General features: G+C 40.8%; 1 non-coding gene across 1 annotated transcript; it reads left to right on the top strand.

Moving 5' to 3' along the window:
* The first annotated feature begins 21,531 nt into the window (after positions 1–21,531).
* On the top strand, positions 21,532–21,638 carry LOC116477095 (U6 spliceosomal RNA). Its single transcript, XR_004250346.1, has one exon. It is a non-coding gene; the product is annotated as a U6 spliceosomal RNA (small nuclear RNA).
* The last annotated feature ends 1,764 nt before the right edge of the window (positions 21,639–23,402 follow it).

Here is a 23,402-nt window from a genome sequence, read left to right as displayed (position 1 = left end):
GAGGTAATTGAATCATGGGGGCAGGTTTTTTCCATGCTGTTCTCATGATAGTAAATAAGTCTCACAAGATCTGATGGTTCCCCCTGCATACACCATCTTGCCTGTTGCCATGTAAGCCTTGACTTTGCTCCTCATTCACCTTCAGCCATGGTTGTGAGGCCACCCCAGCCACGTGGAACTGTGAGTCTATTACTTCTTTCCTTTATAAATTACCCAGTCTCAGTTATGTCTTTATTAGCAGCATGAGAACAAACTAATACACTGAGACGTGAAGCATAAGTAATAATTAACTCAGTGAAGAGGAGAGAAGAACACATTGCAGGCATGAGAAACTCATGCACAAAGACCCTTCTGTGGGAGGAATTATGACAGTAATATGGACAAAAACCAGGATGACTGGAGCACAGAGAATGAACAGAGAGGACCAGGCACATATAAAACCAGAGAGGGAGGAGGATCTCAATTATGTAGGCCGTGTAAGAGAGTTCTATCTTTTTTTTAAAGTAAATAATAATCCACTGTGCTTTGGAAAGATTGTTCCGTTGAAGTATAAAGAACAGATTGGTAAGGAGACAAGAGTAGATACTGGTGAAACTTTGAGGGGGCTGTTACAGGAGTCTTGGCAAAAGAAGATGGCATGGAGTAGATATGAAGTCATCCTTGATTCCTCTTTTTCTTTCATATCTCACAAGTAATCCATTAAAAAATCTTGTTGACTGAATCCAAATGACCCTTTTCACACCCATTATGTTAAACTTAAATCCAAGCCACCACAATTTCTCCCCTGGACTATATCAACTGTCTTATCCTGTCTCTCTGCTTCCAATATTGATCCTATAGTTTATTCTACACATGGATGCCAAAGGGATCCTTCTATAAAGTAAGTCAAACCACATTATTCACCAGCTCAACATCCCTCAGTGGCTTCCCATCTCACTCAGAATGAAAGCCAAATCTTTCAAGGTGCTCTATGATCTGGCCCCTACCAAATCTGATCCCATCTCCTCTCACCCTCTCCTTTGCCACAATGGTCAGCTTTAAACAAACCAAGCGTGATCTAACCTCAGGCCTTGGAACTTGCCGTACCCTCTGCCTGAAATACTTTTCTTAAACACCACATAGCCCCCACTTGAAACTCATAATTTATATCTCCATTTAGCCCCTCCTCATGTGGCTCCCTCATCTAAAACTGCTACTCCTATTTTATACACAAGAAAGTGAGGGAGCAAGTCACAGAGACACTTCGGAGAAAGGTATTCCAGGCTCTGGGAAAGGCAAATACAAAACAGTAAGGTAGGGATACAAGGAACAGCACGGAAGCCAGACAGACTGGAGTAAAATGGGGCAGTAGGAGGGAGGCTATGCTGCAGGTAACAAGGACCAGCTCACATCGTGCTTGTGTGCACGTTATGGCGAGATCAGTGCTCTTGCCCTGAGATGAGAAGTCATTGAAGGGTTGGTTTTGAGCAGAGGAATGGTGTGACCTGATGTATATTTTTAACAGGTTTTTTTCTGAATACTATGTTAAATATTGACTTAAATGAGGCAAGAGCAGAAGCAGGGAGTTTAGTTTTGAAGTTATCATAATAAGCCAGGTAAGAAGTAATGGTGGCTTAGATGAGGCAAGGAGCAGCAAAGTGGGGAGAAATATTCATATTCTGAATATGTATTGAAGGTAGATGTGTCTGAATTTGATGATAGATAAAATGAGTCATTTAAAAGAAAGAGATTTGGGGCCTGAACAATTGGTAAGTAGGGCAGTCATTAATTGGGATGAGGAAGGCTATGGGTTTGGGAACAGTTGTCAGCAGCTCAGTTTTGGAAGTTGGCTTCAAATGACCATTTGACATCTGTCTTAGTCTATTTGGGCTTCTTTAACAAAGTGTCATTTACTGGGTGGCTTATAAAAATAAAAATTTATTTCTCACAGTTCTGGAAGCTGGATGTCTGAGATCAAGGTGCCAGAATGATTGGGTTCTGGTGAGGGCACTCTTCCAAGTTGCAGACTCCCTTCTTCTCATTGTATCCTGACAAGGCAGTAAAAGGGTAAGAGAGCTCTCAGGGATCCCTTCAAAAGGGCACCCAAATCTCATTCATGAGAGTTCCACCCTCATGCTCTAATCACCTTCCCAAAGCCTGGCCTCCAAACACCATCACACTGAGTATTAGGATTTCAACATATACATTCTCGAGGGACAGAAATATTCAGTTCATTGCAACATCCAAGTGAAGATGTCAGTGAGGCAGTTGGATGCACAAGTTTGTATTTGGAGGATGGTCTGGGCAGGAGGTATACATTTGAAAGTCATCAGGGTATCAATGGTATTTTCAGCCACGAGCTTGGATGAGATCACCATGGAATGGCCACTGTTTGCAACCAAAAATCTGGTGTAGAGTGCAAAAGAAAAGGAGAAGATTCACAGACATAACATGCTGATAAAATGATCATTCTGGGCTACAGCTTACTCAGAGGGAAGAGACCTCCAATGGGCAGATGAGGAAAATAGAGTAATGTGGGTACATGGTTGTGCCAGGGGTCTGAACTACTGCTCACAAATACTAAAGCCATAGTTAACCTCTCAGAGAATGTGTGGCCAAATTAACTCCCTGGGCCCAGCCCCAGCTGTCTGTTATAAATGACTCAAGCCTCCTCCAGAACCAAAGCCCTTACATGAGTTACAACGCTGAGGTCATCCCTGAGCTGATTTACTGCCCTGAACATAATTTTATATGTATGCTTTCTCCAACCACATCACTTTCGCTCTTATACTCAGCTTCAGTGATTCATAAAAGCTCCTGGATCATAATAGTTATAATGATGACCATGATGATCCCAATTATCTGAGCATGGCCAAAGGGCAAGCTATCGTAAACCCAAAAGAAAGATGAAAACTCTCCACAGGCAGCTCCAGGGTAGAAGAGATGGCAGACTTGATCCCTTGTGGCCATCCACTCCTCACCCCAACTTTACTGTCAGCATGGTTCTCCACAAGAGTGTGACCTGGGACTTGAACATGGAAGTCATAGGACCCAATTTACGGGGTGTAGGAGATGATAAAATGTGTGGGATGTGATGGATGGAGAAGAGTTTCTACTATGTCAAGTGTATGTTTGCTAGCATTACTGTTCTTACCACTAAGACCACTGCTCCCATCAGCTCCACCAACATCATCATCATCACCGTCACCAGAGAGAGGGATTTTACAGTAGCACATGCAGAAGTCTAATCCACAACCTCCCATCATTTCCTCCTCTCCTGCCCACTCCAAAGCCTAGACTATAGGAGCAGCCAAAACACGCCTTGGGCAAGCAAAATCAAGGTGGCAGTCCTAGCTTTCATATTTTGCCTATCTCTAACCTTCCTGCTTAATTGCCTGGCAGTTTGTAGTTACTTCTTATTAACCTGCAGTCCATATGTGCTAATAGCATGATTTTCCTTTTCAGTTGTGTTGGTTAAAAATCACAGGTGACCTGCACCACAGAACATTTGAACTGTGAGATGTGTTTCAGGCACTCTATACTCAAAGTACACAGAACTCACATAAACAGCTGAAGGTTACTAGGAAGTGGATTTCTCCTTGGCACTATGAAAGATGACAAAATTTTTATGCAGATAAAATCATTCATTCAATTAATTCATTTTTAAAATATGTGAGTTCCACCATATTCCAAGAAAATAGGTGATGTATGAGTGAAGTGATGATGAGTGACGAAATGAGAATATAATTATTAGCAAAGTAGATATTTTTTCTGCATTCATGGAACTTAAAAGTATAGTCAGGGAGATGAATAGTAATTAAATAAATACCTCCATGATATAGACATTGTCATATATGATGTGGAGGAAAAAAAATAAGCGCTATAAATGAAAACAGTGAAAGGTATCTTTTATTTTGGATATGGTGAGGAGAGAGAATCAAGAAAAGCTCCTCTGAAGAAGTGGCATTTAAGCTAAGATATAAAGACGAGAAGACATTAGCTAGGGAAAGAAAGGATGAGGCATGAGAAGGAGGATCTTCTTGATAGAAAGCACAGCGTGTGCAAAGATCCTGAGGCCTTTGAGAAGCTGAAAATGATTGTGATGAAACCAAAGCAATAGAATGCAAGAAAGTGATTGAGCTGGGGCCAGGGGAGGGGACCAGTAGCAAAGGAGCATGAGGAAATGTTTTAGAGAGATAGAAATGTTTTACATCTTGATTAAAGTGATGGCTACCTAACTATACACAAGTGTCAAAATACATTAAACTGTATACTTAAAATCACTAAATTTTATTGCATGTAAATTATTCTTCAATAAAGGATGGAGAAAACAGTAAGATTTTTATCCTTTCCCTTTTAAGTGATAATTTTGGATTCACTTAATATAAAAAGAAAGCAGAAAATGCACAAACTACTAAATTAAATGTATTTGTTTATGAATTTATTTACTTGTTTATTGTTCATGGCCCATTTGTTTAAAAAAAATTTACAATGAAAAGGGCAGACTTTGGATCCTAAGGGACATTTGATATTTACATATCTACAGCTAGGAGCAAGGCACTTAAACTTCTGAGCCTTTGTTTCCTCCTCTGTGAAAAAAAATAGAGAGAAACACATCTCTCATATTAGGTTGTTGAGTGTATGATCTCATTTAATCACAGAAAGATGTCAGTTCCAATAGATAGATAATAAGTCCTTCTTCTTTGTCATTCTCTTTGGAATCTCAAATTCAAGCACATCGCCAAGTTCTTCTGATAAAATCAGCCTCCACGAGAGGTGACATGTCTCTGTATGGTGTTCTGGGTATGGGAAACCTTTGGGGGGAGGACGCTTAAGGGAGCAGGAGATGACACAGTGGTAGATGGGCATAACTGGTATTGGGTGGTATCACCTCTACCTCAACATGTGGCCTGCCCCACCCCAATATCGCAGAAACATTATCAGGCCCCGGCAGGTCCATGTGCATCCTGCCTGAGATCCATGTGAAGAGACAAAGTACAGTGAGAGATATTCAAACCTCTCCATACAAAAGTGAAACAAGAAACGCTAGGAGAGTGTTCAATTCAGATGCAAAAAAAAAAAAAATGCACACCTAAAGAACTTTTTGAGGTTTACTCAAACTCTATTTTTTCTCTTCTTTCATCCTTTCTGTTTTTTCCTTTTCATTTTCTTACTGTAGCTTTCTAAAATCATAAGGGTGAAATTTGTAAACTTCTAAAGTCATAAATAGAGGAAATTCATTGGTAGAAGCTAAAACAATTCACCCTGACTCCCTTTAGTTTTCAATTACCCAAGAAAATCTAGTTTTCAATGAATAAAGGCTACCCTTTCAACCAATTTGGGGTGTCTCCAGAGCAAGGAATTGTGTCGATCATCACCACAAAAATGCACAGGCAGAGGGCAGACAGGCAGATAGCTTTTTGGGGGCTCACAGACAAAGGAGGTGTTATGTGTAGTACAACCATTCACTGCAAAGGGATTGTTTAAGTGGAGATGACTAGTCAACACTCACACAAGAGGGAGCCTTCATACGTAAATAAAGGCTGGCTGCCACAGAAACCCCTCCATCTGTTGCTGCCTATTGCCCGACTTCCAAGGCTCTGGCTGCACTAATTGAAAACATGGATGAATTTGTGTCCCACATGTTCACTTTTAGGAATCACTGAGAGTGTTTTCGGGTAGGACCACCTCCAGGCTGACTCTCTGCTCTGCTAAGCCAAAGAGGTATCTATTCGGAGGCTTTGGGGCTTCTGTTCTCTTTGTATCATTGATTCCTGATACTTTTCCTTACTGTTACTCTCTCTTCATTTGGATGCTCTAGTCATCAACATGGCTAGGGATGTGTTAAGCAGCTAAGCCTCTTTCACTTTGGAGCCCAGTTCAAGGCAGGGCTTGAGTAGAACAGTTTCCTCTGCAGAGAGAACAAAAAACCCAAAAGCATGCATGGATGTGTGCACTGGAGAGGATACTGTTTTGGCATTTGCAGGGCATGCCCTTACTATCTTCTGAATGGGTTAATGTGTTGCAAGTTTCAGAAAGTATTCAGAAAGGAGCAAAAGGTACTCAGCAATGGCAAACCATCTGCACGCAATGCTACTGGTCCCCATTTACATTTTCTTCTCCTTCCAAGCTGAGGCCAAACATGCAAGTGTCAAATCAGAGGCGGATGCAGAACATAAGCACTGTCATCTAAGTGTACACAGAAATAGATCTTGAATTGAACATTGTTGATGAGTTGGCTTTACTTCTCCTCTCCGTCTGATAGAGATAAGGCAAGTACAATTGTCAGTTCCATTTTGCACCTAAAGGACACTGAGGTGCCAATATGTGAAATAACACACAGTCTCAAAAAGAATGACCTATGTACTCAGTTCCTGACTAATAACTTGGAGCTCTCTCTGTTAGATCACACAAGCTTGAAAATAGCCAACTGGCTTTACCAAAGAACTCTTGCATCCCCTATAAGACAATGAAATGGTGGGAGTGGGAGAGAATCTGAATTCATGTTTAAGCTGCGTAATGCTGAGTCACATTCGGGACGTTTTGTGTTCGTGAATGGAGGTTTTTCTACTTATTTGCTGGAGGGTAACAGTGTGTTACAGAAGTTGTATAAAGCTAAATTGAGAAATCACAACTTTTTTTCTGCAGTATCCCTTCATGTTTTTGGTCAGGCCACCTGAACACATTCTTTCTTATATGAAATGTAAAGAATAAACTGCCGTTTGCACAAAAAGACTTTTGAAAATTAGTAAGATTTGTATAGCAAACAGAGCTAATTGGCTTAAAATACTAAAGGGTCTATTATTTAGCATCTGCTTATTCAGGCAATGATATTTATTGAACAATAAATCTAGGAACTTTTGCCACATTGGATGCATTCTAGAACACCTGGCCTTTTTTGCATGGCTGGATGAACTGACTTAGGCCACAGCCAGCCTTCTAAAAACTTCTAAATGAAAGCCAAAAAAGAATTAACAGGAATGTCGCAAGTCACATGCACGCAGCTGAAGAAAGCATATTGTTTTGATTCAACTTGAAATCTATGCTAACTTAGCAATAAGAAGCTGAGCAGCAACACCTCATTTCTTAAAACATCAATAGTTTTAGGTTTTATTACAGCACTACTCACTTTTGTGGGACTTAAAAAATTGAAAACATTTTAAGCTTGCCCTCTAAACATGCTTATAGATTCAGAAGATATATTCCTTAATATTTAGTATGTTTGGCTCATATTCTATTTCCCGGGTAGACTGGCTTGTATATTTATTTTATCAATTGTTGACACCCATATTATAAGCTGAGAGCTGTTTTGAACATTTGTTTTTAATCCACCAATAACTTCGTAGACCCTTTAGTGTTTAAAGTATAACATACAGATGATATTGGAATAGTTTTAGGGTCCTAAAGCTTTTCAGGGGTTCCAGATCAGGATTTACATAATGGATTTTGGTTTTGTAAAAGGTACTCATAACTCTTGTTAAATTTCTGCATGTTTTTTCTTTAATTCAAGTTTACCAAAGATAGGGAATGGGGCTAATCCAAAGCTAAAAGTAGGAACAAAGTGAATAAAGTGTTTCTCTATTTTGATAAGGGCACTGGGTTAACATGTGAATGTTGGTGTTGATGTCAACATCCCAAGTCAAAGATAAACATGACGGGGCTGCTCTTACTTCAGATTTGGGTGACATTTTTCCTGGTTAATGAATATTTCTTTTCCTGCAAAAGAAAGGTTTTGTCTTAAGTTCCATGGCTTCGGGCCAAAAGAGATCTTTTCTTCTATCTTTGCCTTTACCCTTTAACAAAAACAATGAAATTCCTTCTTTTTCATACTTATCTTTGTATTTTTGTTAATGTGTCCTTTTACTTTCATTTTATTACGAGTTTTGTACCTCCAACTTTTGTGGAGAAAAAATAGATTCACTTAAATTAATGTTTATTTTAGCCCTTTCTCTTAAAACATTTAAGTGAGTTTGTTATTGTAAAAGGTACCAGGTTTCTTGGGTCTGATGTTGTTGAGTGAGTGTAGCTTCATGTCTATGTCGCTATGGACATTGAAATTTGTTTTCTTTTGTTTGGCTGAGGTTTACTTTACCGCTGCCTGGTTGTTATGAGTGAAATAAATCCAGTCATTTGTTTCTGAAAAAATGTGGTTATTATCCATATTCTTGGACTTTAACACTACATTAATAAAAAATGGCTGAGTACACCAGAGTCCTTGCAATCATACTTGGATCTGGGTTCATACAGAATACTTTGCTGACTCCCTTCTTCCTACCAAGAGAAACTTAGGTGGTGTGAGAGATTCTCTTCCTTTTTAGCAGTGGGAGAAATTGGTCCTAGCTCAAGTTGTACAATGGGGCCATATAGTAAGTACTAATTACCTGATGGAGCCAGGTACTATGCTAAGGACAGAGTCAGAGTGACCCAGAGTGTATGGCAAGAAAAGCTAAGGTTATGCATAAGACAAAACTATGGGGAACTGAAATTAGGAACCTGCAAAGAAGCAAGTTTGTAGAGATGAAGTTGGAAATAACATTGCATAGAAAATCAGAGTAAGAGAGCTAGAGAGTGGCTGCCTGATGATTTCCACCTTTCCTGAGCCCTACCTTCATTTTCTACAATGTACTGTTCCCACTATTCTTTTAATAAAACCCCCCTTCGCTTGAGCTTTTTTGTGTGGGGCTTGCTTCCTTGCCAACAAATGTGCCCTGACTAAGACTGGCACTATCGTTAATTTTTAAGGTAACCCTGAAACATTTCTTTTTGCCTGAAAAGTAGAAATGTCTTAGAAATGTCTGAAGGCCAAAAGCACTGATGTTAGTGACCCAATTCTATGGGGAAAGAGAAGCTTTTCTTCTCCCTCCCACCAGTGACGCCGTCCCCCAACTTCTCACCCTGGAGAGTGTGTGAATGGTTGGGGGAGCAGGTTAGCATATCATTTCCCTGGGTCCCAACAAGAGAAGGAAATGGGACTAACTAGCAAGTGACCCAGCTGATGAATTCCATTTCTGTGCAAACACGTCTCCTCTGGCACAGACAGATTCTGATTTTATTTAAATCCTGCTCAGAATTAAATCCCTTCAACATCAAGCTGAAAAGGAGAGCCAGCTGTGAGATCCAGAGGGAAGCGGGTTCCTAACTTGATAAGTCCTATTGAAATGGTGTGGAGTGAGATGACTGTTAAGTGCCTGTGAGAGGATGTGGCAGAGAGCAGCCCAGAGGGGGCTGCAGGAACCTAAGGAGAGAAGTCAGAAGGGGTGGGGATTTTATTGTATTTGCTTTTCTTTCTGATCACACCTGTATTTGAGTCACCTGCCAGTGTAATTAGGCCAGGATGCAGATTTTGTAAAGAAAGAAAGTCATAACCACTTCAGAAGGCGTCAAGGATTTTGAGTGAGTGTGGTCAAAATGTTCCTCTGGGCTGATTTGTCAATAGGCCCTCAAAAGCTATTGGATTGGAGTTAAAAACCATAAGGACTGGAGAGCAGGCTTTAAAATTGCCTGCTTAGTCTTAGCACCTTTTCATTCCTGGCCCTTTGCTTGTTCCCCTTCCTAGAGGTATTTCCTGTTTTTAAAAGGCTTCCAGGATACTTACGAAATCACACATCCCCCTGATAAAATTCAGGGATGTGTCCAAAAAGTCATTCATATCTAGGCAGAAAGAACTGAGGCTACAGGTGAAAACACTCTGAGAAATATGCATTTTAACCTAAGACAAAAGTGACTAGAGAATAAATCTCCAGTTACAAGGATTCGAGCATCCCCGGGTTGCAGGAAGATATGTAAAGGACAGGAGGACTCTCCTGAAGTTAATTTGAGGAGCTGTACCTCATCCAGTGAGGCTGCACCTGGGCAAACATTTGACTAAACTGGAGCTCATCTAACCCTGAGAATGATAGTGACCAAGAATCACAGGGACTGATCCCCTGATACTCACTTCTTCCTTACGAGGAAAAGAGACACACAGCTCCCACGTTGCCCATCATAGTGGCTACTCCTCAGAACGCCCAGTAATCGCTAAAGGAAGAAGCAAAATCTCTAAGAACTTCACTATCAGACAAGCTCTAGGAAAATCACTAACCTAAATTCAGAAAGCTGAACAAAGCCAGAGTACTATTAAAATATTTTATTGATATTCCTCAATTGGAAAAGATGTCAAAGACCATTGATTTTGAATAATGGGAAGTTCTTGGCCACACCTGGTCTTCTTGTCCATGCTACCAGTGATCCCATCTCCCCCAGAATTTCCCCCATTGTATTAGTCTGTTTTCACACTTCTATGAAGAACTGCCCAAGACTGGGTAATTAAAGGAAAAAGGTTTCATTGACTCACAGTTCCGCATGGCTGGGAAGGCCTCAGGAAACTTACAATCATAGCGGAAGGTGAAGAGGAAGCAAGGCACCTTCTTCACAAGGTGGCCGGAAAGAGGAGTGCTGAGCAAAAGGAGAAGAGCCTCTTATAAAATCATCAGATCTTAGGCTGGGCGCGGTGTCTCATGCTTGTAATCCCAGCACTTTGGGAGGCCGAGGTGGGCGGATCAGGAGGTCAGGAGATCAAGACCACAGTGAAACCCCGTCTCTACTAAAAATACAAAAAATCAGCCGGGCGTGGTGGCGGGCGCCTGTAGTCCCAGCTACTCAGAGAGGCTGAGGCAGGAGAATGGCGTGAACCCGGGAGGCAGAGCTTGCAGTGAGCCGAGATTGCACCACTGCACTCTAGCCTGGGCGACAGAGTGAGACTCCGTCTCAAGAAAAAAAAAAAAAATCATCAGATCTTGTGAGAACTCACTCACTATCATGAGAACAGCATGGGGGAAACCATCCCCATGATTCAATTTCCTCCACCTGGCCTCTCCCTTGATGCATGGAAATTATGGGAATTATGGGGATTATAATTAAAGATGAGATTTGGATGGGGACACAAAGCCTAACCGTATCACCCATCCATACGTACACTGCCATCACTTCCGCCCCACCACCCTAGCAATACACATCAGTGTCCTTATACCAAAATCAGAGTCACCATATTGCTAAAAGTCCATTTGAAGCTTGATGTTAGGATGAGGCAAGGAGCCAAAGACCATGGCAAAGAAAAAAAACGAGATAGTAATTAACACATATAATTACAAGAGTGATTAACAAAAGAGTTACTATGCTTGCTAGTTTATTTTTGTCTTTGTTTCTCTTGACTCATGGAAGCAGCATCTGTTTGTTTCTAATGCAGAATAAGCCAGGTCTTCACAATATATGCTTTCTCCCTTATGACAAGTGTTCAAAAATTAATTTAAATCAATTAAATTAAGTGTGCAAAACTTAAAAATCTGTCACTGTAGTTTATGTTCCCAGTAGGAGGTTCAGCTTCATTGTTCAGGGACATATAGAATAATCCTCCATGTCATGATACCTCCAAAAGAGATTTGCTCTAATGCACTTTACACGTAGTTCAGTATTCAATGGCATTCTGCTCAGAGAGGTTTACTTCCTCTTTAAAGATGAGGTGAATTTCTATGGTGCAAAGACAGGAAGAGTTTCCAAGGATAGGAAATCACTGGTTTCAGAAAGGAACAGACATCTCAGGGAGAATCAATATCAAGTCAAGGATATTTGGGCCTTGCTGTTAATTTGCATGATGTCTAGTACTGACAACCTCACAGTTTCGCCCTTGTTCTTCCTATGTAAAATAAGGATACTTGGAGTTTTGTATGTATCTGTGATAGACTTTGCTGCCCCTACTTTCTCTGCTCATAAGCTAAAGGCAAAACGAGACCACTAAATACCTTTGACACAAAGTGTGGTTTGTTTCTGATGCCTCCTTTACCTCCGGATGGACACACGTTCTGTCCAGCTCACATGACGTCAGCTACTTCCTACAAACATGATTTCCTGCATTTGGCCATCATAATCACCAGACAATTTTATTCTCTTTACCTCCATATCCCTCATTGTTCAGATTGTTCCTACAAGAAAAACCTACACAACAAAGAAGGGAAAATCTGATACCAGCACGTTTAGCACCACAACTAGTAACCACTGCAAAACCCATTCATAAAAAGGCTATTATTCCACTTATAATCTGCTTTCATGATTGCTTTTAACTAACTCGAGGAGACGATGCACTAAGGTAGAAAGGTTTGTGATCCATCTGTTGAGTGTATAATTCCCTTTTCATTGGCTAGCACAGTCCAATAAAAAAATATTATTAGGTGCACTAACTCAATCAGCAAACAAATGACAGGCAGATGGCCTTCAAAAACAATACTGCCCATGAATGCCACAGAGCCACAATGTGGGCCCCAGCTTTTAGGCAGCCTTTGTCTGAAAACACTCCACTGGGTTAAGTGATGCAAAATACGACAGAAAGAGAGAGAAGCTGTGTGTAAATGAGGTAGAAGTTAACGGCCTCTGAAGTGCTCCATGAAAGGCTATGATAATTTTATTGGGAACAGAAAAAAATAAATAAAAGCACCCCACTTAAATAATACAGCCCTGTGATAGTGCTGAAATCAAATACATCACGTTTAGGTAATCTTTCTGTTCTAAAGCCTCATTTTGGTCAGATTTTTTTTTCTCTAAAGGGACTTTATCTGACAGAATTTTCTCAAGGTTTGTTTCAGCTGAGTAATGCAATTTGGCGAGTAGAAGCTTTTGTATGAGATAATTTCACTGGTTGAATAGGAGAAAAGAAGAAAAGAAGGGAGGAAGGAAGAAGGGAAGGAGAGAAGGAAAGGAGAGGAAAAAAGACAAGAGAGACAAGGGAAGACTTTTAAAAGATTTTGGAAAATTAATGAGGTCAGAGACTGGCATGGGTAAATTTAAAGTCACGAGGATACATATAACCAATACAGGTTGAGCATCCCAAATCCAAAAACCCAAAACCTATAATGCCCCTAAATCCGAAACTTTTTGATCACCAACATGAAACTCAAGGGAAATGCTGATTGGAGGATTTCAAATTTAGGATTTTCAGATTTGGGATGCTCAACCGTACAATGCAAATATTCCAAACTCTGAAAATATGTGAAGCCCAAAACACTTCTGGTCCTAAATATTTTGGATAAGGGATGCTCAGCTTGTATAACCTTTGATGCTTGATAATCATGAACAGGTAATTAGCTTATATCCTGGACAATCCACCTATCATTCTTAGGGTATGAGCTTTGGCTTGTTTGGTCAATAATGGTAATGGATATAGGTTGAATAATCCACACATCTCCCTGATGAGTGGTGGTGGTATGCATGGCTCCATGATAAATTGGGATCTACCATGGAATCTATGATAAATTCAATCTAAGTCCTTGACCTCAGAAGCAACTTAATTTGATCAGCACAACTATGTAGTTATATACGCCTCTTATAACCTCTAGACTGACATCTATTCTGGCTTTTAGAAGAAAAAAGAGAAAAAAGCAAATCATACCTGGTTGACATTTTAAAAGTTTTTCTCCTTGTAAAAATAATGCAAGCTTTGGCAAAAAATGAAAAATAAAGAAAAATCATCGAGGAACAACTCCGTTAATAATGTGCAGTGTGTGCTGCCTGTATTTTTTCTTTGCATTTTTGCACATTTGAGAATATATTATTTTGCATTCTTTCTAAAAACTTAATCTTATATCAAAGTTTTTATAAATATTATTTCAAACAGCTGCATAATATTTCATTGTTTGTGTAGAACAGAATCTTTTTAACATCTTTAAGAGAACTATGTTGACCTGTATGTCTTGCTACTTGCTAGCTTTGTAAATTTAGGAAATTAATATTACTTTCTGACATCAATGTTGTGAAGATTGAATTAAATAATCCGTGTAAAGAGTTTAGTACATTGCTTGGTACATAGCAAGAATTCAATAAAAGTTATCAATGATAGTAACTTGTCCATAAGAATTCTTGTTCCCATTTCTGATAATTGCCTTACGAAAGATTCTTACATATGAAGGGCAAAAGATCTAAACACAGTTAAGATTCTTAATGAATACTATAAAACTCTTCTATGTATATAATAATAACTTATGTTACACTGGTAATGGAGGAGTTTCTTACCAAGCCTTTGACTACAATCAGAATCTTTTTTTTTTTTAACTTTAGCTTATTTAGTAGGTTAAAATATGATGATATCTTAGGCCAGGCATGGTGGCTAACACCTGTAATCCCAGCATTTTAGGAAGCCAAGGTGGTGGATCGCCTGAGCTCAGGAGATTAAGACCAGCCTGGGAAACATGGCAAAACCATGTCTCCACAAAAAAATACCAAAAAATTAGCTGGGCATGGTTGCTCGCGCCTGTAGTCCCAAATACTCAAGAGGCTGAGGTGCGAGGATCAATTGAGGCTGAGAGTTCAAGGCTGCAGTGAGCTGTGATCATGCCACTGCACTCCAGCCCAAGCGACAGAGTGACACCCTATCTCAATTATTTTTAAAAAATAATAATAAACAAATAACACCACACACACACACACACACACACACACACACACACAACATTTTATTACTTGTTAAATTGGGTTTTTTTAATTTTTTCAAAGAATAGTAAACATTACATTTTCTTTCTTTTTTGTGGGTAAATTGGTGAATTTTTTATTAGTATCTTTTGCTGTCTGAGTCACTTTAATTCCTTATTCAAAATCATCCAGAGCCACATCTATAGTATCTCTTTAGTGCCATCTCACACCCCATATTCCACCCCCTACGATGGCTCAAATATCCCTTTCCACCTACTCAGTCAATTTCTCTCTCTCTCTCTCTCTCTGTCCCTGCCCACCCCCCACCTCCCTCTCCCTTTCTCCATTAGATAGAGCTAAGCTCGCTAAGGCAATGTTGCTCAATCTTGACTAACCTAGAGAATCTTATTAAAATGTAGATTCTGCATTTCTAATAAAAACCCTAATAACACTGATGCTGTTAACTTTCAACTTACTCTGTATGAATCACTGCAAGTATCTTATAGTTGATCCAAGCTATTGAAGCCCATGAAAAGCACCTCCCTTCAAGATTTTCAATTTTTGAAGGAAAAAGCTGCAGATGAGATTTCTCCAAGGGAAAACTAGCTGATCTCCAAGAGTCCTCACAGAGTATAAATGCCCATGGTCCAAGGTCCAATGGTGAGGTCTGTAATTTCCCATTCTAGTGGCTGATATCAGGATTTTGATTACAAATTATCAATTAGTTTTGATTTTAAAAGTTCATCGACACCCTAGCATCTAATGCCTTATCTGCCATGATCTATTTGCCACCACAGACCTCTGTGGGTTCTGGTATCTTGCTAGCCACTCTGATCTTACTGCCTGTTAGGATAAATGACCATGACTAAGATGATTAAGTGTTATCATCTGGCTTCTGCCATTCTGGAATCCTGGAAGCTGGAATTCCAGGAGCTCCATTTCATGGTAGCATCTTTTATTGTCAAGAAAGCCTGTAAATAAAGTTACAACTGAGCTTCTCAAAGATGCTATAGGCCCTCTCACCAGTGAATTCCACACTACCTCAGGGAAGGTAACATCCTCCACAGCCTGCCACGAAACAGAATCAAGCAGTAGGATCTGTTCTTGCAGAATCAACCCTTTCTTACACCGCCACATTTCTTGGGTCTTCTGACCCCTTCCACAACACTCTGCCAAGGCAGTTTCAGTGTCCCCACCTCACCATCATGTCTAAGCGCCAAGGAGCCATTATAGGATCATATTAGAATAAATTCCAGGTGTCCCTGCCAGTACCCTGAACCTCAAGTCATGGGTGAGTACTCCAATGTCAACACATTTTTCCTCTTGTCGGCCTTAGATTCTATCCCCTTCCCCCACCACCCTAGTCCAACAAGATATCCATTCCCACAAATGTTATCATGTTACTGTCCATGAGCATTAGCAAAAATGGGAAGGTCTTTTGGTGTATAAGCTCTTTCCTCACAGAGTTGGGAGAGTATTTCTCTACTTTGGACTGTACCAAAACCTGACCCTTGTTATCAGTCTGGAGGCAATAAGGGAAGTGAGGGAAATTCCACAGCAGTGCCAAGGACATCTTGCAGGACACTTACCAGAGATCAGGTCTTTGCAAGGTCTCCAGGCAAAGGGAAGCTATTATCTTCTTGTAAGAGGGGAGGAGGCTAATTCTGCCAGACTGAAGAATTCAGAGGAATCTAAGGGGTTTAAGATTTTCACTGCCTAAATATTCCCTAATGAGAGCTCAAGATCACACTTACTCTTAGGGCCCTGATTTTGTCACATGAAACTTATCAAGGCTGTGAATTCAAGTGTTCTTTGCAGTTCAGCTACCCTTACAATGAGATACTGGATGTGATTTTCCATGGCAGAAGGAGATAAGGGTCTCTTTAATTATTGCCATAGAAGCTTTTGATTTTCATATCATACCCAGTATTTCCTCTTTTCAAGGTTTTTAAAGGAGTTAATAGATGCCAACCACCTAGATAACTCTTACAGTTACCATAGTCCCATAGCCTCTATACCACTCAAATGCCACATCCTAAAACAAGCCTGTACCTTATCTCAATCCACTATAGATGAGTATCTTAGTAATTGTAGTGCTACAACATGCTAGGGGTTATATTATCACCACTCACTTAAAATCAGCAATGGACTTTTTGCTATAGTTTAACAGGTGGAGGATCCAGCTCTGAAATCCCATCCTAAGGGTCTGCTTTCTGGGAACTCTTTTGGTCTCAACTGACATTCTCTGAAAGCAGAGCCTAAAGAATATGATATCAGGGATCAGATGTATTAGAATGAATGAACAAGGAAGAAAGAAACGTATACACTATAATGCATTATTATACTAGCCAACACTACAGGTTACTGGTTTTTAGTTCCATGGAACTGCCTGACAATTCTTATAGAATGTGTTTGAAATAGCCCAAATGGAGAAAGAGGGAAGCATGTATCTGCCAGTTCCCATTCTCTGTTGGTTGAGGGTAGTCCCCTGGGTATTAATACCCTCACACTTCCAGACTGTATAAGCATGGGCGTGGAGCAGATTTCTATGGGCATCAAAGAAATCCTGGGCCATTTCTCTTGCCAGGATAAAACCCATTAGAAATGGAATAACTGTGTGTATGAGCCTGTTCTTGTGTTGCTATGAAGAAATACCCAAGACTGGGTAATTTATAAAGAAGAGTTTTAATTGACTCACAGTTCCATATGGCTGGGGAGGCCTCAAGAAACTTGCAATCATGGCAGAAGGCAACTCTTCAAAGGGCAGCAGGAAAGAGAATGAGTGCAAGCAGGGGAAATGCCAGATGCTTATAAAACCATCAGATCTCATAAGCCTCAGTCACTATCATGAGAACAGGATGAGGGAAACCACCCCCATGAGCCAATCACTTCCTAGTGGGTCCCTCCCAAAACACATGAGGATTATGGGAACTACAATTTGAAATGACATTTGGGTGGGGACACAGTCAAACCATATCATTCCCCCCGGCCCCTCCCAAATATCATGTCCTCACATTTCAAAACACAATCAATCATGCCTTCAAAACAGTCCCCCGAAGTCTTCACTCATTCCAGCATTAACTCAAAAGTCCACGTCCAAAATCTCATCTGAGACAAGGCAAGTCCCTTCTGCATATGAGCCAGTAAAATCAAACACAAGTTAGTTCCTTCCAAGATACAATGGGGTTACAGGCATTGGATAAATACACCCTTTCCGAGGGGCAGAAATTGGTCAAAACAAAGGGGCTACAGGCACCATGCAAGTCTGAAATCCAACAAGGCAGTCATTAAATCTTAAAGCTCCAAAATGATTTCCTTTAACTCCATGGCTCACATCCAGGTCACACTGATGCAAGAGGTGGACTCCCACAGTCTTGGGCAGCTCTGCCCCTGTGGCTTTGCAGTGTACATCCCCCCTCCAAGCTGCTTTCACAGGCTGGCATTGAGTGCCTGAGGTTTTTTCAGGCACAAAATGTAAGCTGTTGGTGGATCTACCCTTCTGGGGTCTAGAGAATGATGGCCCTCTTCCCATAGCTCCACTAGGAAGACCCAGTGGCGACTCTGTGTGGGGTCTTCAATCCCACATTTTCCTTCTGAACTGCCTTAGTAGAGGTTCTCCATGAAGGTTCCACCCCTGCAGAAAACTTGCCTGGACATTCAGGCATTTCCATACATCCTCTGAAATCTAGGCAGAGATTCCCAAACCTCAATTCTTGACTTTCGTGCACCCAGAGGCTCAATACTACATGTAAGTCACCAAGACTTTGGGTTTGCACCCTCTGAAGTAATGGCCTGAACTGTACTTTGGCCCCTTTAGCCTTTGGCCCTTTTTTAGGCTGGAGCTGATGCAGCTGGGATGCAGCATGTCCTGAGGCTGCACAGAGCAGGGGGGCCCTGGGCCTGGCCCACAAAACCATTTTTCCTTCCTAGACCTCTGGGCCTGTGGTGGGAGGAGCTGCCATGAAGGTCTCTGACGTGCCCTGAAGACATTTCCCCATGGTCTTGGTGATTAACACTGAGCTCCTTCTTACTTATGCAAATTTCTGCAGCCTGCTTGAATTTCTCCCCAGAAAATGAAGTTTTCATTTCTATTGCATCCTCAAGCTGCAAATTTCCAAACTTTTATGCTCTGCTTCCTCTTGAAACTTTGCGGCTTAGAAAGTTCTTCTGCCAAATATCCTAAATCATCTCTCTCAACTTCAAAGTTCCAAAGATCTCCAGGGCAGAGGCAAAATGCTGCCAGTCTTTTTCCAAAGCATAGCAAGAACACCTTTATTCCAGTTCCAACAAAATTTCTCATCTCCATCTGAGACTACCTCAGCCTGGACTTCATTGTCCATATCACTATCAGCATTTTGGTCAAAGCCATTCAACAAGTCTCTAGAAAGTTCCAAACTTTCCCACATTTTCCCGTCTTCTTTTGAGCCCTTCAGACTGTGCCTACCTCTGCCTGTTACCCAGCTTCAAAGTCACTTCCACATTTTTGGGTGTTCTTATAGCTGCGCTCCACTACCACAGTACCAAATACTGTATTAGTCCATTTTTGTGCTGCTATAAAGAACTGCCCAAGACCAGGTATTTTATAAAGGAAAGAGGCTTAATTAACTCACAGTTCTGAATGCCTGGGGAGGCCTCAGGAAACTTACAATCATGGCAGAAGGCACCTCTTCACAGGGCAGGAGGAGAGAGAATGAGTGCAAGCAGAGGAAATGCCAGGCGCTTTTGAAACCATCAGATCTCATGAGCCTCACTCACTATCATGAGAACAGCATGGGGGAAACTGCCCCACATGATCCAGTCACTTCCCACTTGGTCCCTCCCATGACACGTGAGGATTACAGGAACTACAATCAAGATGAGATTTGGGTGGAAACACAGCCAAACTACCTCACTGTGTTGTCTTCTTTAGGCAAATAGCATCTACTTCTGGCATTGGTCAAAATAGGAAGAGCAGATAAAAAGTTAAAAGTACTAGATTTTAGTTTGAATTGCATGCTGATTAGGCAAAATATGTCTGCAAAGCTTGTGATCCATATTTCTTTAGTCTAGATTTTGTCCTGATAGGAGCATAGCTTTCATAGTTTAAAAGGCTCCATTCTGCCATGATGGTCTTGGCTTTAGCTGCATAAGCGTCTTTAGTAAATTGTAGGTTATTTTTTTTTTGTTTTTGTTTTTTTGTTTTTTTTTTGAGACGGAGTCTCGCTCTGTTGCCCAGGCTGAAGTGCAGTGGCGCGATCTCGGCTCATTGCAAGCTCCGCCTCCCGGGTTCACACCATACTCCTGCCTCAGCCTCTCCGAGTAGCTGGGACTACAGGCGCCCGCCACCACGCCCAGCTAATTTTTTTGTATTTTTAGTAGAGACAGGGTTTCACCGTGGTCTCGATCTCCTGACCTCGTGATCTGCCCGCCTCGGCCTCCCAAAGTGCTGGGATTACAAGCGTGAGCCACCACGCCTGGCCAAAAAAAAAAAAAATCGTACATTATTCTTTGAAAATGTTCAACTGAAAAGGCCTTTGACCAAGGTTTAGAAGGTTGTCTTTTAAAAAGAGAAACACCCTACTTCCTCCAGATATTTATTTCACTAGAAATGCTAACTGAAAGTTAGAGAGCATCCTTCTCCTTCTTTATTTTATTCTTTCTTCCTCCTTAACCTCCTGCTTCTCACTAAATAAGTTCTAACACTCTGTACTATGTGTCCTTTTAACATCTTAGGCTGAAATGAGACAGTTGAGCAAAGAGAAAATTTACATCATCATTACTCACATCTAAATATGTATTATTAACATGTGCACATGGGAATAATCATCTTTAATTCCAAATTTTTATCGGAACAAATGTGAGGACTATCAGAATTTTCATTAGGAGGAGAAAATAAAAATGGGCCTGGGAGACAGATCTGTGAGGTATGGATGTGCAGAGTCCCACATGAGCCTGACGCCTCTGAGCGTTAACACATGGTCCCCCATCAAAGGTCTGTATATGCAACTCAGCTGCTGCCCTGACAGAAGATTTGATGTTGTTAACACACACTTCATTAAAATACCAGCTAAAATCCAAGTTCCAAATCCCACAGTTTGTGTTAGTTGATAAAACTCAATTGCTTCTAATTACTGTTAGTGCAGCTTTAAAATAATATTTTGTTGTAATAAAGGACTCAATATGACAAGTGAGAATTGGCCCGCTGAACTGGAAACACCAGGCCAGAGGGAATGTGTGCACACACAGCATTCACTGCTCTGCCTGATTTGTTCTTCTGAAAATTTTCCAAGCACCTAATAGAGAAAAAAATGACCAGTCTTCAGAAGGATTTTGAAAGGATGGGGATGTCTCAAACATTAGATACTGTTTGCCTCTCTGACTGGTCAATGCAGCTTAAGACGTGGAGCACAGAAGTCAAATGAGACAGGCAGGGTTGTGGTTTTTCGATGCTTTCACGGAGCATAGGCCAAAAATAGCCAATGTCCTCTCCTTGCAATATTTCTATTTACTTCCTCCATCTGCTTCCTAGAAGATTGTCAAGATTAGCACATTTGATAAGATGAAACATCTTCAAATAGTAAAAGTCGTTGGCCTTAGCATTGGAAAAGAAAGGAGAATCTTCTCTCTCACCAATCTCTTCCCTTCACTGCAATCCAGAAACACTGGTCTTAAGATTTCTGCAGTAGGCTGAGCTACTTTCCACCTCTGGCTTTAATACCTGCTTCTGCCCCAAACCCCTACTCCCTCCACCCTACCCCTCTTAACCTAACTCCTATTCATCCTTTATGTCTCAGCTCAAACTCTAATCCTGAGGGAAGCCTCCCTGACCCTCCATGTTTAAGTTAGTCCCTCATTGTATACACACTGTCATTACATCCTACATGTCTCCTTCAGGGCATTTTGATCAAAACTATGATTCTTTGCATAACTATTTGTATTACATACTCTTCCAATTAAGCTCAAAAGCATAAGCACCCCTCCATCCTGTTTGCAGCCATATACAAAGTACATAGAACATAGTGACTAACTCCTAAGTAGATAACAAAGATCAAAAAATGGAAGTGACTTTTTAAAAGTATTGAGAAGACTAAGATAATAATATGCAGATCTTGGCTATGAACAATGTGAAATGTTTGGTGAGTGCTGGCTTTAGCAGCACATATACTAAAATTGGAACAACGCAGAGAAGATTAGCATGGCCCCTGCGCAAGGATGACACGCAAATTCATGAAGTGTTCCATATATAATTATTTTAAAGAAAAATTATTATAATTAAAATGTTTGGTGAAACAGACCTCACTCAACAAGATAAAAAGGAGAATCTTCTCATCTGTTGGTAAAGACTTTAGAGGAAGTTATCAAATTCTCTTGGAGAAACCCAAGTTTGTAAATTGACAAGCCATTCTCTATTAGGAAAAACAGTCCTCTCAGTGTTCTATCCCACATGAACAGGTGTCCCAGATAGGTTCATATCAGAAATATCTCTACTTCTGCCCAGAGACATCTCACTGTTTAACTCATGCACAGCCATAAATTCCATTCTAGCTCTAAATTCTCATCTCATCTCATTTTGAGAAATGTCCCAGGTATAGATCTCCTTCATCCTTCCAGCAATGGAGAATAAAAATGATGATGGCAAGTAATGTTCATAACAATAATAATAAATTAACAGTGAGGTGGTATTCTTTGGTTGACCAGTTTCCATTCCACCTTCTCTGGCAGTAAGTTCCTGATATCTTTAGTGGAAATGAGAGTTCCCCAATGTTCCCCAGTGGTTCTCTGTCCTCTCCTGGATAGGATATTCAGATGCTTACTTCTTGGAATTTCAGTCTTGAGAAAAGTAGCAATAAGACAGAGAAGGTTTGAGTTCATTCATTTCAAGGCAAGCATCCTGGAAAGATTATTGGGGAAACACTCTCCCTAGATCTTTGCCACCACCTGAACGGCCAGCGCTCCTTCCATAGTTGCGCCAGAATGCCCTGATTGGCCTGTAAGCTGGCCAACATCCTTCCAATAAATATTTTGCTTCAACAGCCAGATTCTGTTCCTATTAGTTTCAGTTTCAACCAAATTATTCTGATACAGTGATTATGAAGGTATAATAATGATGATAACAAATTCATGAGATTTTATAGAAATCTTTTTTTTTTTGAGACAGGGTCTCACTCTGTTGCCCAAGCTGGAGTGCAGTGGCATGATCACAGCTCACTGCAACCTCTGCCTTCCCAGCTCAAGCAGTCCTTCCACCTTAGCCTCCCAAGCATCTGGGACTACAAACATGCACCACCATCCATGGCAAAGTTTTAAATTTTTGTGGAGACAAGGTCTCGCTATATTTTCCAGGCTGGCCTAGAGCTTCTGGGCTCAAGGGATGCTCCCGCCTCAGCCTCCCAAAGTGCGGAGATTACAGGCACGCGCCACCGTGCCCAGCCAGAAATCTTTATCAAAGTTCAAGTCATTGTAAGATTACCGTGTTCACTTATCCAGATAACTTCTCTGGAATTAAGTAATTTGAACTTAAACAGTTCTCTGTTACTTGTTTAACATATGAAATGCACCAAACAATTCTACAAAGACCAGAATTGTGATATAATCTAATCTCTATTCTTTGAATTTCTATTGTTGTTTTAACTTTCTTAAGCATTTGCTGTATTGAGGAATATATAATTTTTCTAAAATCATCCAAATGTTTCCCTATTGAAATATTTGAACATTCTAGCTGGGTGCCGTGGCTCACGCCTGTAATCCCAGTATTTTGGGAGGCCAAGCTGGGTGGATCACCTGAGGTTGGGAGTTTGAGACCAGCCTGGCCAACATGGTGAAACCCTGTCTCTAATAAAAATACAAAAATTAGCCAGGCGAGGTGGTGCATGTTTGCAATCCCAGCTACACAGGAGGCTGAGGCAAGAGAATTGCTTGAATCCAGGAGGTGGAGGTTGCGGCAAGCCAGTGTTACACCACTGCACTCCAGCCTGGATGACAGAGCAAGACTTTGTCAAAAAAAAAAAAAA

This window comes from Hylobates moloch, unplaced genomic scaffold, assembly GCF_009828535.3.
Source record: "Hylobates moloch isolate HMO894 unplaced genomic scaffold, HMol_V3 SCAFFOLD_2, whole genome shotgun sequence".
Lineage (NCBI taxonomy): Eukaryota > Metazoa > Chordata > Mammalia > Primates > Hylobatidae > Hylobates > Hylobates moloch.
The sequence above is the reverse complement of the archived record's forward strand: the minus strand, read 5'-3'. Positions and strand labels throughout refer to the sequence as shown.